General features: G+C 37.2%; 1 protein-coding gene across 1 annotated transcript in view; it reads left to right on the forward strand.

Annotated features, from left to right (window-relative positions):
* Positions 1–2158: 2158 nt before the first annotated feature.
* Positions 2159–13246, forward strand: part of LOC124630583 (proteoglycan 4-like) — a 36358-nt gene continuing 25270 nt past the window's right edge. The window contains exon 1 of the mRNA XM_047164543.1: positions 2159–2484. The gene's annotated coding sequence lies outside the window, so the exon portion shown is untranslated. The remainder of the gene's footprint in view (positions 2485–13246) is intronic.

A 13246-nucleotide genomic window follows, 5' to 3' on the forward strand; every position in this document is an offset into this window, starting at 1 on the left:
CAAAGTTTGTAGTGTACCAATTTATAACTCTTTTACTAGCCTCCGGGACTTTGATAGAAAAATAAATCTCTAACCAATCTAATCGTTAGATTCAATATCCGATCATATTTTCAAGACAGCGACCCTCGTGAGCTGTCAGCATGGTCACTATAGAAATGCTCTTAGTACACATTGGAGCAGTTTACTTGACAAGCTCTTAGCTCAAGTGCTTCTATACATTTTCATGTCGTATTTATCATTCTCATCAAAATTCGTACGTATTTTGAGGCTTATGACCTTAGTGGACAACTAAAGTTGCTATAGGTAATCATTCTTGTCGCCAAACTAGGACTTTTTTGTACAGATTTACAGTTGTGTTTGAGTGTACAACTCAGCAGTTACGCTACTTCAGATGCATATAGACGCACTGGCTATCTATGTACTGCTCGTTTTTATGTTAGAAATATCAGTTCAGTCAGTTTAATATTCAGTCCAGACCACCAATTAGCAATTTTGAGATAAAATGTTATTACGGACGCAGTTCACATTTTCAGCATTTTCTTTGATGTTTTTATCGTGATCGTACTACTGATACTAGTCACACTAACAACTGCTAGTGGTAAATGTAAACGACTTAAAAAACAGCTCCAAATATATTAGTTATTAATAGTTACTTACCTTGATATCCTGTTCAAATGCGCAGAACCAATCACAACTTATGACACAACTTATCTGATTGAACTTGTCTTAAAAGAACTTAAAAAACATTAAGGACCTGTATGTCCGAATACAAAAAGTTGTACTAACTTTCGCAATATTAGTTTTATAAGTATGTTTAAAAAGTCTTTACATTAAGACTCGATATGATCACGATAAAAATGACAATGATAAGAGATGAATTAACAAACGCTATCAACTGGTGTTAATACAATTTAAACATTTCACTATTTAGGCAATAATTAGGTAAGCTAATTAAATGTTGTGGTCACGTGAACGCAAAAGGTATTTAGTGAAATTTCAAATCAGGCTCACATATCTAGTAGGTTAGTTAATCAATGCGGGCGTATCAACCGTATCAGATTATTTGGTTGCGTGCGAGGCCGCGGCGGGCACGACCGCGCCAGACTCACCACTCCATCACTTCATAGACAATACGATTGATGCAAACCCTTGAGCACAGGTTGCAACACCAATTCTTTAGCATTTTGGCGCTAAACACAACTTATTAGCTAACGCAGCAATTTGATTAACCTCGCCAGGAAAAAGGTAAATGTGTCAACGATAATGCACTTTGACTTATTCATTACACACTCACGCCTGCTCGTAATCTCACCATAGAATGCTAAAGGTAGTCTTGTATTTTGTTCCTCGAATTTAGACCAGCTTTTTGAAATGATTTTGCTTGTGAATTTTCCTTTGTATTTATTCTGCACTATAAAATCACGAACAGCTGTGCCGGTTTTTTAAAATGGCTTGTATACGTAGAGATTAGGCTGAAAAAATATTCCGCGCTAAAATTCAGGTTCGTATATTCTTTGCCCTTGTGTGTTTTAAAACAAAACTGGTTGGATATCTTTTATCGATTAGCTGCAGTTTAATTATTTTATTTAACAACACATTATAATACACTCGAATCAGGTTGGCAGCAGCCACCTTTCAGATCAAGGTTTATTATACCCTCGTTATTAATATTACGATTCACGTGACTTTGCTCACGCATGCAAATGAGAACAAGCTTATCTCTAAGCTACAAACCTAAACAAAAAAGCTACAAACCTACAAAAGTACATTTTTAAATTGGTTGTTAGACCTGCATCATAGTAATTAACAAATTCCATGCAACAATTACGGTGTTTGACGCCCTGGTAATCATCACTTTTCCGTTCATTCCAGTGGCTTGCCACGCAAGGAAATAAGGCAATACTCACCTAAAATTTCAATGAACCGTAACTATTACTTTGCATAGCAATAATTTAATCTTGCACAAATATTCTTATGTATTCCTAGGCGCTCGGCAAAAATAAATTTTCCTAATGGTGTATCACAGCGGAGGAGAGAGACCTCTGTTTTTCTCTTTCGTGGTCATGTAAAGAGTGAAACGGGTGGCGCGACGGTCGCAAGGTCCCCGAGCGAAGTGGCTAGAGGCGCAGGCGCAAGCACGCCGCAAGTCTCGTAAGTAAAAGTAACTTTTAACAATACCTTGGCGGCGCTTGCGCGCTGCGTACGTCAGTTTTGCCAACTCCAGCCGCGCGCCACCACATATCGCTCTTTTTCTTTTTCGGACATCGAAATCAGCGCCTGTGGCAGTTGTAGACTAAAAAGTTTTCCGCTACGTGTCGCGTACAAACATTTTCGGTGCTTCCCATTGGATAATTTGATGTGATTTGCTAAAACTTTCGTGAATTATTTTATGACGTTGCAAAAGTTCAATAACGTTAATGAGAATTTGAATATTTTGTAGTTGTTGTACTTGCCGGCAATATTGGATGTTACGCTTGCTTGAACGTAAGTATTTTTAACATTTGTTTCGTATTTTAATTTAACCTTCTACCTAAGTGCTTTTCTTTAGTTCCGTTAATTTCTTATGAGGAGTATTTTTCTTAACTGTTTACCTGTATTTCTTTATATACTAGTTTATGTATTTGCTTAGTGGTTTATTGTACGATATACTTATTTATTATTAATGAGGTGATGAAAGTGGTCGTGCGTTTCCCGCCAGTGACTGCTATGTGGTCACCCGGCCAGTCGGTGAGCGAGTGATTAAATCAACTTGCAATCGGATCATAGAACTGGTTTCAAACTTCTTGTAGACACGTGTCGTACCTACTTCCCAGACTCTACATTTATATCATAAGCTTTTTAATGGCCACATTTATAGCAAAATGCTACGATTAATTAATACTCAAAAGCCTACTATACAAAGCCTACCCGGTAGATCAAGTTTTCACAAATACTTCTTGGAAACTGTGGTAACAGGTTCTATATAAATAAGTATTACGTTCTCTATTGATATTAGTTACCTAATAATGTTTGCTCTAGCTGTGACAACAGCCACAGACTTAGATATTCATAAAGCAGTTTTCGCATTGACCAGGTTCAGCATAACTTGCAAATTTATCACTGTACTGGCATGCGAGGATTACGTATCAATCAAGATGCATTTGTGTCAGCGCATAACGAATATATCCACATTTTTGTCGTGAAATTATGCATTATTGCGGTTATGTAATTTTTTGCCTTGTAAGTATCCATTCGTTTGGCTGAAGTCTACTTTTATACTACAGATAATAACATAACATCTTTGAGCCACTTCTAAACAACAAACTTTAGAGGTGATTATGCATCCTACCTGTAGTCAACGACATATTATATATTTAGATTAACGTCATGATTAGAAATTAGACATAATGATTAAGCCTTAATAGAAACTGATGACTAAAATGAACAAAATGTGTTTAAAAAGTAAGGAACTTATTTTGTTTTTTTCCTTAAGAATATCGACATTCAAATCAGGCTACAAAACCTTCACCTGAAAATCCTAGCCTCTATGAAGCTTTATGAAAAAATTATCGCATTTTCTTGGACTGGATTGTGAATTTGAACATCAGCCATAGATACAATCCGTCCTTAATTAATTATTTCCTAAATCCTCTTCAAAGCCACGATAACATTTAAATAAAATCGATTGTCGCCTTCTGTATATTTTGTTCACGAATAACACAATTGTTTAGCTTTCCCTTGCCTACTGATTTGCAATGCAATGGGATACGATAACGCCACATTAAACTGAGACTCCATTTTTTTATCCTTTTCCTCAAATAAGTGGCGGCAGTGCTTCAGACTTTGTGGTTTAATTATTAATAAGAATTTTCCAGATTGTTTTTGCTTGTAACATTTCCTTGTTCTGAGTGCATCCGGCTAGATAACCACAGTGATTAGCACCGATCAATGTTACATATAATTGCTGTTCGAAGATGGAAACGTCTGCTTCTCAGCTGTTTAGTAGCCGCGTCACGTTCAGGACAAAACATTTAGATTTTATACGCAATAGCCACATTCCTCACCATTTGCATTCACAAGATCCGTCGAAGTCATAAAACAATATTGCCCGCATTTAAAGTCTTGCGTTCACGTTCTAAAATGTTAAGTATGTTGGTAGCATATGAAGCATTAAATTCTCAATAAAAGCAAATAGACTCCGATAGATTTGTACTGAACTACTGGAGCGTTTCAAAACTTTAGTTCTAAATGTCTTATGAAATTGCATTAACTCCGATATGAGGAAATGGGTAGTAAACTAGTATTCGCAAATTGGACCGGTCGGTTCGGGTACTTAGGCGAATATCACTGAATCTGTTAATGGTTATAAAGATGTTAAAATAGTAATAATAAAATAATTGAAATTAAAGCAATCAATCAAGTATGATGGCGGTGACCTCTAAATAGTGGCGTAACTAATAAATGCTCGCACCCGCGACACGCTCCACTGAACACTTTCCACGACCCCAACGCGTGCAGAAAGCTTAAAAATATTTTGCCTGAAAATTTCAAAAAATAACCTTGATAGCCTACCTGAATACGAGAGAGTTGGTTGTTTGAGCAAAAAATTGACAAAACAACGAATCAGATATAAGACTTTATTAAATTGCGAATTATAAGGTTATAACTTGCCGATAAACAAGTATTGTTATTGCTAAAAAAATAATACAATACGGTACCTAGCTACGTTATTATATTGTTGTACGTAACACAACAATGCGTGTCGCGTCCACCAGTAGCACAATATGTGTTTTCTGTCAGCAACATTGGATAACGAGGTGTTTCGACAGGTGTTTAGCATGCGTCCAACACACGCGCGTCGACCTCGCGCGGCTCTCTAATGTCTGATGACTTTGACTCATCCCGGCCTTCACTTTTTTGTAATCATAAATTGCTTTCCGAATAACTTTTTTTTCTGTCTAGTAATGGCATTTGAAATAGGCGTGTCCAATTTTTTGATTAAATGTGTTTTAATTAAACACTCGTTTAATTGACAAATAATTTAACTATTACTACCGAGGTTTCGTTAATTAATGTAAGTAAAAAACGTTAAGCAAATTTTTAGGAGTGAGCCATTTGGTTTGGCATCATCATCGTTAAAACAACTAAGTAAAATAATTACGTTCAATGTGTCTTCAATGAAAAATCCGTCTTCAATGAAAAATGGCAATAACTGAAGTTTATTTTCATGTAATAAGTTTTTATGTTTAAAATATTATTTCTTAGTTATAAAATTGCTGAAAATGAAACATAATTCTCTCCGCTTTGCAATAAAAAAGTATGTAGTTGACAGTTAAATTTTATCAGCAATCACAATCGCAACATGAAAGGTGACACCGCATTTTCTACTTACATCTTCCGCAGCTGATTTCACCTTCACGTCCATAATCAGTCGTCATAGAATCTTTTTACCGAGTAAAAGATAAAGGCGTAGTTTAAAAAGATTTGATTGTTCGTGCTTAGTTTCGTCGGTCGTGAAGGTCGGCGGGTCGCGGAAGACACCCCGCGATGCGCCCGCGCTGACGCAAGCGACGCAAGCGCACGGTGAGGCAACTGCAACGTAACGTGCTTGTACGTGCCACCGCACTCCGAGACGACCTATTTAACACGACAACCCGTTTTTGAGCATATCGTGACAGCAAAACTAGCCTTGGCCTTTTTAACCGACTTTACGTAAGAGGATAATGAAAATAGTTATACACCTTAAAGATATCTTATAACCTGACAGAAAATACTGTAGCAACAGTTTAGCAATAGAAAATTATAACTGTCAGTTCACATCATACAGGAACTTCCTCGTTTTTAATTTCGTCAATGCTGAGGAAGTCTAAATTCTCAGTGCTAAGCAACCAAAACTAAGTGGCATTTGTCCGCTTTATTAGTTCGAATGAACGTGATTTGTGATCATAAAATTATTTTATATAATTCATCTAAAATCTAACACGTAATCTTATGTAAAATGTATTTTCCAACAATGCGGTTGATTACTCACTGCAACGTGTTATCATAACTGATCACAGATCAAGATTGCACACTAAAAGCAGAGATTACAAAGATCCTCTATTAAAGAGTTGCTTCTGCTCGCGAATTGCTGTCCTATTTTTGATGGCACAACACTCAGCCCAAGTCGCTTGCAGTAATTATACTGTAAGAAATGAAACCACGAGGAATTGTTACCTATCTTGACTCCACTGTCATTTCTAGCAGTAAAAACTAATTGTTATTGTTTTAACATTTCCTAACATGCAGCGTAGTTTTCATTGCATTTGAACTATAGCAAGGCTTTCAGGCCAACATTGTTTGATATCGAGAGAGAGATAGATATGTCATATATTCAATTGAGTATTTGATTCTTGCTTTTCTCTTTAATAATAAATCAATGGGTTGGATATAGATTTCTGGATGAATATTATTGTGATAAAAAAGTTGTGTGTACAAATAATAAAATAATAATTGTTATTTGCTATTAATAACGGACGATAAGTAATCACGGGGCGGTTGCTCACGCGACGGCGGAGATGCGCGGGTCGTCGACCCACACCGTGTGTAAATACTCCAGCGGTGACGCCGCACCGCATGCCACCTCCATGCACGCCATTGTAATTGAAAACCAATGTCGTTACAAATAAGTCCATTTTACTTAATCAGCACTCGTAAAGTTTTACTTTATTTGCAAACTCGCCGCCTGCTGCGTTGCATACATAACTTTTACTCTTCATTAAATTCCAACTTTTGCATCTAGGGAACTATGGTTGTGTTATTTCATCAATAACACTATTTCAATCGTTCCGTATTTTTTGGTAGACGTTAACTCTATAAATATAAAAATAGTGAAAGTGAATTCGCGCTTCGCAATTTTTGCGCCTACATAGTTTTTGCGTCACACTTTTTTGCAAATACAACGTTAACCGTGCCCACTGGCGAGTAAAGAAAGATACCGGGGCTTGACCTCTAACTTAGCGTACAGACTTATATTAAGAGAAATAATATATCTACCTCCTACGTTTCCCATACAGGTACTACGCGATACTCTGACCTTAGTGAAGCTCTTTTAGAGGTTTCCTTTAGCCTTATCCTGACGTGCTGCAATCCTAGACTTACTCGTGTGTTTGCATCATAGTATTTGCATTACAGTCTCGCGTGGATCTTTCAATTTAACCTTATTCAAACCTGCCTGGGACTTGTCAATAGTCATAGAGGTTGTGTGCATCGTATGAATTAAATAGGATAATTATGCTCCGAGTATTGCACTTTTTGCATACGTCATGCATTATGAGCAGCTTACACTATAGCAGCAGGTTGCGCAGACAGCTAATTGTTCAGTCCGCGTGATAAGTTATCGCCATCTTCGTCAGTCACGACCCAGCTCTTTATTGCCATCCTTAACTTTCTATCATCTCCTACTACAATTGTCAAATGACATTTGCAAAGCACCTTATCAATTACCATTCATCTGCTGATGGCCTTCTTGACAAAAATGTAATAATAGCCCGAGTGAACACCAGCATTATAAATAACAACATAATTACGAGTGTCGATAAAGTCGATCGTAGCCGGGGTGATTTACTGCAATAAAACAAATAAATTATCGGGCGATATTGTGGGCAAGTGTTAGCAATTGTTGTTGCAAGAGAATGATTAACGCAGACGTATTAGAATGGATATCTTGCTTGACACAACTGTCTGTCGGTTGCTAGTTGCACCTTTGACCTTGCACGTGCCCCTTTCAAAATAGCACCGCATTCCATACAGTAACGGCGCGGTATTCATGCGACCCGCCACAACTCTATTGTTCCTCCATTTAAACTTTACACATCGGCATTCTTGCCATATTTACTCACCTTCCGCTGCACCTCACAGCCGATCTCCTGATATTCTCTCACCTATAATACCAAACTTTACAACGCAACATTCAAGGAAACCTTACTGTGGCATTTTATTGTTAAAACTAAAACGGCTAAGAACTACAAGACTAAGACCTCTGAAGATTGTGATACGCCAAAGTAAGTGGCGTTATAACTGGCAGCAAAGTGACGTGACATGATTCTCCGAGGGTCCCAAACTAAGTCAAGTGCTACTCAGAACTTGAACTAGCCAGTGATAATGTACAATAAAAGTCCATGTCCGTACCGGCTCAGTACAGGTAGGCGTAGCTAAAATGTTATTCAACTTGACGCAATAATAGACTGCCGGATTTAATAGCTGTATCGTGACGGCAGGCTTCCGCCAGGTGTCACAAAAAGTAAAAATTCAGTGGCAAACAGAAGTTAAAAGAAGTCGTGACTAGTTTCTAGTGAAATTCGTAGCAAGCGCAGCAACGCAAACCAAATGACTATTTTTAAAACTTACAGCATTGTCTGTGTCGTTTAATATCCTACAATGTTTTATCTGAGAGCACTTGAACTGAACGCGGCAGGCCAGACTCCGCAATTTATTAATGAGCGCATTTAATATGATGAATAAATAATTATAATGTCACTGAACGAATGACTTTTTAGATACTTGACCTTTGAAGACTATTCACATCGACCTTTAAAACACTGAAGATGAATTCGATAGCTGTAGGCGAAATTTGACTGTCGCACCGGTGGATATTTGTTTCGCAAAACGAGTGAACCGACCCAACCCGATTAACCTACTATTTGAGCTGTTTCGAAAACGAATGTCGAAATCATATTAATATGGTAAACATTAAAAAATACCATCGCATTGCTACCGTTCTTTGGTTTTAATGGCATCACGCCATTGATGCGAAATAATTGTACAATAATGTAACTGTTTATCGGAAAAACGGTTACTACAAAATCGCATGAAATACATAACCATTTTAGTGAACCACTTACAAGAAGTTTAATAAAAAACATAATAAAATAACAACTATCAAGGCGGAGTTTAGCAAATGCACAGAAAACTGTTGCGTGCCGGCGTAATTGCGCCGAAACCAGTAATTTACTGATCATGTTTACATTTTGCAACGGATTTTACACAACACCATATCTAAAACGCATACAGTTCCGGTTAACTTAATACGCTGTATACATTAATCGGTTAGACCTCCAAATTGGATCTTCACAATTTTTTCTATTAAACATACTATATGAAGAACAAATCTCGTGATCGGCTTTTGTTTTATGCAAGAAGTTCGAGGAATTTTAATCGCAATTTAACGTTTAGAAATATTTAATGTTGCGTAAATATCTTTCGCGTTGTATTTAGTATATTAATTGATTCTCTTATAGCTGTTATATATTTTGAAATTATTATTTAACGTATACTGCAACAATAGACAAAAGTTTAATTAATCAAAGCAATACTGCACAGCTGGATATCTACATAGTGCTAACTTATCTAGACAAAATGGTCTTTAAATTCGCTCTTTCTTAACTTCCACCACTTTATCAGATCGGAAACTATGTACATATATCGTTAATTACCTGACTCCTTATATATGTGCCATTCATGTTCAAGCACACGCCCAACATAGACACTAGAAACTTAATTAATAAAATTCCTTGTCGTACGTATTGCCTGTTAAACACGTTTTTATTCCTTAAGAGGAGCAAGGAGGGCCAATGTTAACCAATACATTATAAATAGTCTCAAGGAACTAGACAAGAAAATACTAGGCTCGCTATTTTTCCGGTGAAAGAAAATACTTCTACAAATTAACAATTTCATCTCGTTGGTCTTTAAAATGAACTAGTTGTTAATAAGGTGATTGTTCCTCTTATGTTAAGTGTAAGTTTAGAGAACAATAATTCAATGAATGAACATCGAAAACTTGTTAATGATGCACCTTTCTGTTTACATAAAGTACGGTGTTACTTAGCACATATCATACATTCCATCAACGGCCGCCAACGTTTCGCAAGTCGCCGCGAAACGTTACAAACTGCTGCATAAGTTGCTACTCTTACACATTTTGTAACTTCTCTAGTAAAAATATATTCAACTATTACAAATTATGTTTGACAATATGTTGACGTGATCATGACAATAGAGACGAGCCACTGTTTTACGGAGGCCTACTTTGTAAACTCGCTTTTCAACCAATCGTGTACGACGACAACTGGGTAAATGCTACAGACAACCTATTACTGAAAACAAGTGAACGCAACGATTGTTATTTTACAAGAATAGCTAACTTGATAATAACTACGAATTATTTATGATCTTTAAAAGTTACTCTGTAATATTCATTACTTTCGAAAACTAAAATAAATCGCTGAACTTCCAGAACAATATTCAAGCAAACAACAAATATTTGAACACTCGTAAAGAAATTGTTCTTGAAACAAGTTGTACAAATTGTAAAACGAGAGAATAACAAATGATAGTGAGTGCAGTATCATATGTTATATTTCAGATTCTATATTAGGAACCAACTTGTGCAAGCAGATCTATGTCAGAGAATATAGACGTAAATGTGAAACCATTAACCATATTAATGATTGGTGTGCCCTTACAAGCAGTATAGTGTCTCTGGCGTGTCGTTAGGTAACCGAAGATGCTGCTCGGTCGCTCGCAGCTAAATGCCAGCTCCTTTCCCACGGCCAGCATTCTGCGCCCATTGTATGTCTAGTTCAATAATTAAATCCGGTATGTACGGCTAATGTTTGATGCGTATACAAGCTGTTGATTTGCATCCGTGCCATAGTCAAGGACGTAATTATGCTAATGATTCTCGACCCAAATCAACCAAAAAATTGGTACGTAATTTTTTTTTAATTTTTTTTTTTCCGAATTCCGTCTATGTCATCTAGCCGTATTTAAACTTGGCGTGTGTGTTACTGGCCTTAAAACCGTGCTGCGCCCTCACACAAACGCAAACACAAAGAATACGCAACGATCATTCGTAAATTTCATTCATAAAATTGGATTACTTCTGAAATACTACGACATTACAATGACAAAAAAAGCAGTGCATATTAGTTATTTCCCATCTACTGTAATTCCAATCGATTATTTACGTACTTTATGTCCTCCTCCTGAACTATGGCACAAATGCAAATCAACACCTTGTATAATTTTTTCGAACTTATTCTTCAAGTATGTGACAGTTTCGGGGCTTAACGTGAGCCTTTTTACGAGATTTTATCATAATTACATGTCCAGCTCATATATCACATTCTGATTTGTAACGTAACATGGTCGTATGAATTAAAAACGTATTATGTATTGTTCAATAAAACAATAACGACGAAGCAATGCGTGCTTCACATCGCGAAGCCTCATTTAAGTGAAAACGCATCGCTCGCCGGTATAGGAATTCCTCCAAAGGAAATTATCGCACCAGGAAAACTGCGAACATAATTACTGTGAATACCAATCCAAAAAGCTAACGACAAACACGTTATCCTTTAAACCTGTTTAATATTAACGAATATTTTTTATAGCTTGTATTAGCTACCGGTCGAAAATGGCTATTGTTCGATTTGGAAATGCGGAAACTCGACGATTGTTACGCACCTACCGAATTGTGCAAAGAATAGCCTTAATCTTGTTTCGTCAAGGTTTGAAGGCCCAACAATGAGGATGAAACGTGCAAATAACATGAATTACGATTTGTTTCGCTAATGGAGTGCACACAGTGTTAGCAATCGCAGGCTTGCAGACACTCCACTTGAACTGCCGACCAAACCAGGTGCAAGGTAACTCGCCGCAATCCGATTTACCTATGCCAACAACCGACTTCTTCAATAGCCGACTGTTAATAGAATGGCTATTAATATAATAGCAAAATAATGAGGCTAATGAAAACAATGCGATCTAGTTACGCAGAGTATTTTTTGAATGGAAATAAACAATGCTTCATTAATCGCTGTTGATATTTTTTGTTATTGAACATGAGACATTAAATTAACTATTATCTAAGGCTGGCACCCCACGCGGTAATCGAGCCGAGATAAGTTTCCTAGTGATCTTTGCTTCGTGTGTTGGGTGAACAATAATATAATTGCATTATGTGATTGGTTTATTATTTGGCAAGCGAGGTCGGAGCGTGAGGAGTGCGACCCCGCGGCATGCCTTGAAACTTGGGCTTTTTGTACCACCGGACAATAGTCCAGTAACCCAAAGAAATACCCTCGTTTCACATTCTTATAGGTATCTTAAAGATCATTGATGTGTATATTTTAGATATAGATCTATTAATTGCAACCTCGTTACCTGTCTGCGAGTGTTACCCGTTGACACATTGACGACTTTCACGATATCGCCCGCCCACTTAGAGTTACGGCTACTCAATCGCGTAGAAACAAAAAATGAAAAAGGCACAAAGTTAGCAACTTATATCACGTTTCGTGCGTGTACGCGGGCGCAGTCGACATTAAACCAACCGGTCGGATAGCATTCGACGACTTTATCAACTCTAACATTCTCAATCGAGACCTTAATGAGATGACCCAACCTCTTTCGCCATCGCCCAAATAACTTGATTTCTGCAAATTAGTGTTGTCCCCATAGATAGGACTTCTAAATATTTGGCATTTCCCGTGCGCCTGCCAAAAAGTCGGCTAAGCAGACCTATTACGTAACCGTTGACCTTTCAAAGGATTTCATCGTCTCAAACGTCGTTTATTTAAGATAGAATAGTACGATGTCTGTACGTTTAGAATATTGCCATTTTGTACGTATCAACCGGCAGGCACATCTGATTGCTATTGTCCGCTGTCACCATCAACATTAGAGGTATAATTTATAATGATACACAGTTATGTAAAAGTCATCAGATAATAGCCAACAATCAGTGAATAGATTTGACAGGTTGGGCATTGTGGTCTCGACAAGTGACCCCCATTGAGGCCATAGGTAAAGACTCCGTGACCTACAAAGACGTCATGATTGCACTATAAATAACTATCACAAGCCAATGATTAAGCTACTAAGAGTAAAGTAGACATAAGCATAAACATTTAAGCAAGTTTTGAACTGGTATTCCATAAATAGGATAATTTCTCAAATATTTTTCCTCATAAGACATCGTAACGCGAAGATGAAACAAACTTCCAACTATGTGCGTATCTAAATATCATTCATACCGGGGCGCGGGTAAAACCTCATATAAATAAAGTTAGATTATGAGCAATTATCCTCATCGTTTATTAAAATATATGCTAATTAAGCAGAACATTATCAAAGCTCCTTCGCGTCACCGTCACGATCACGAATCGGCCGAAGTTCAGCGATTCATACAAACGTGCAGTTCTCCTCATGAAGCCATGAGGAG

This window comes from Helicoverpa zea, chromosome 5, assembly GCF_022581195.2.
Source record: "Helicoverpa zea isolate HzStark_Cry1AcR chromosome 5, ilHelZeax1.1, whole genome shotgun sequence".
NCBI lineage: Eukaryota > Metazoa > Arthropoda > Insecta > Lepidoptera > Noctuidae > Helicoverpa > Helicoverpa zea.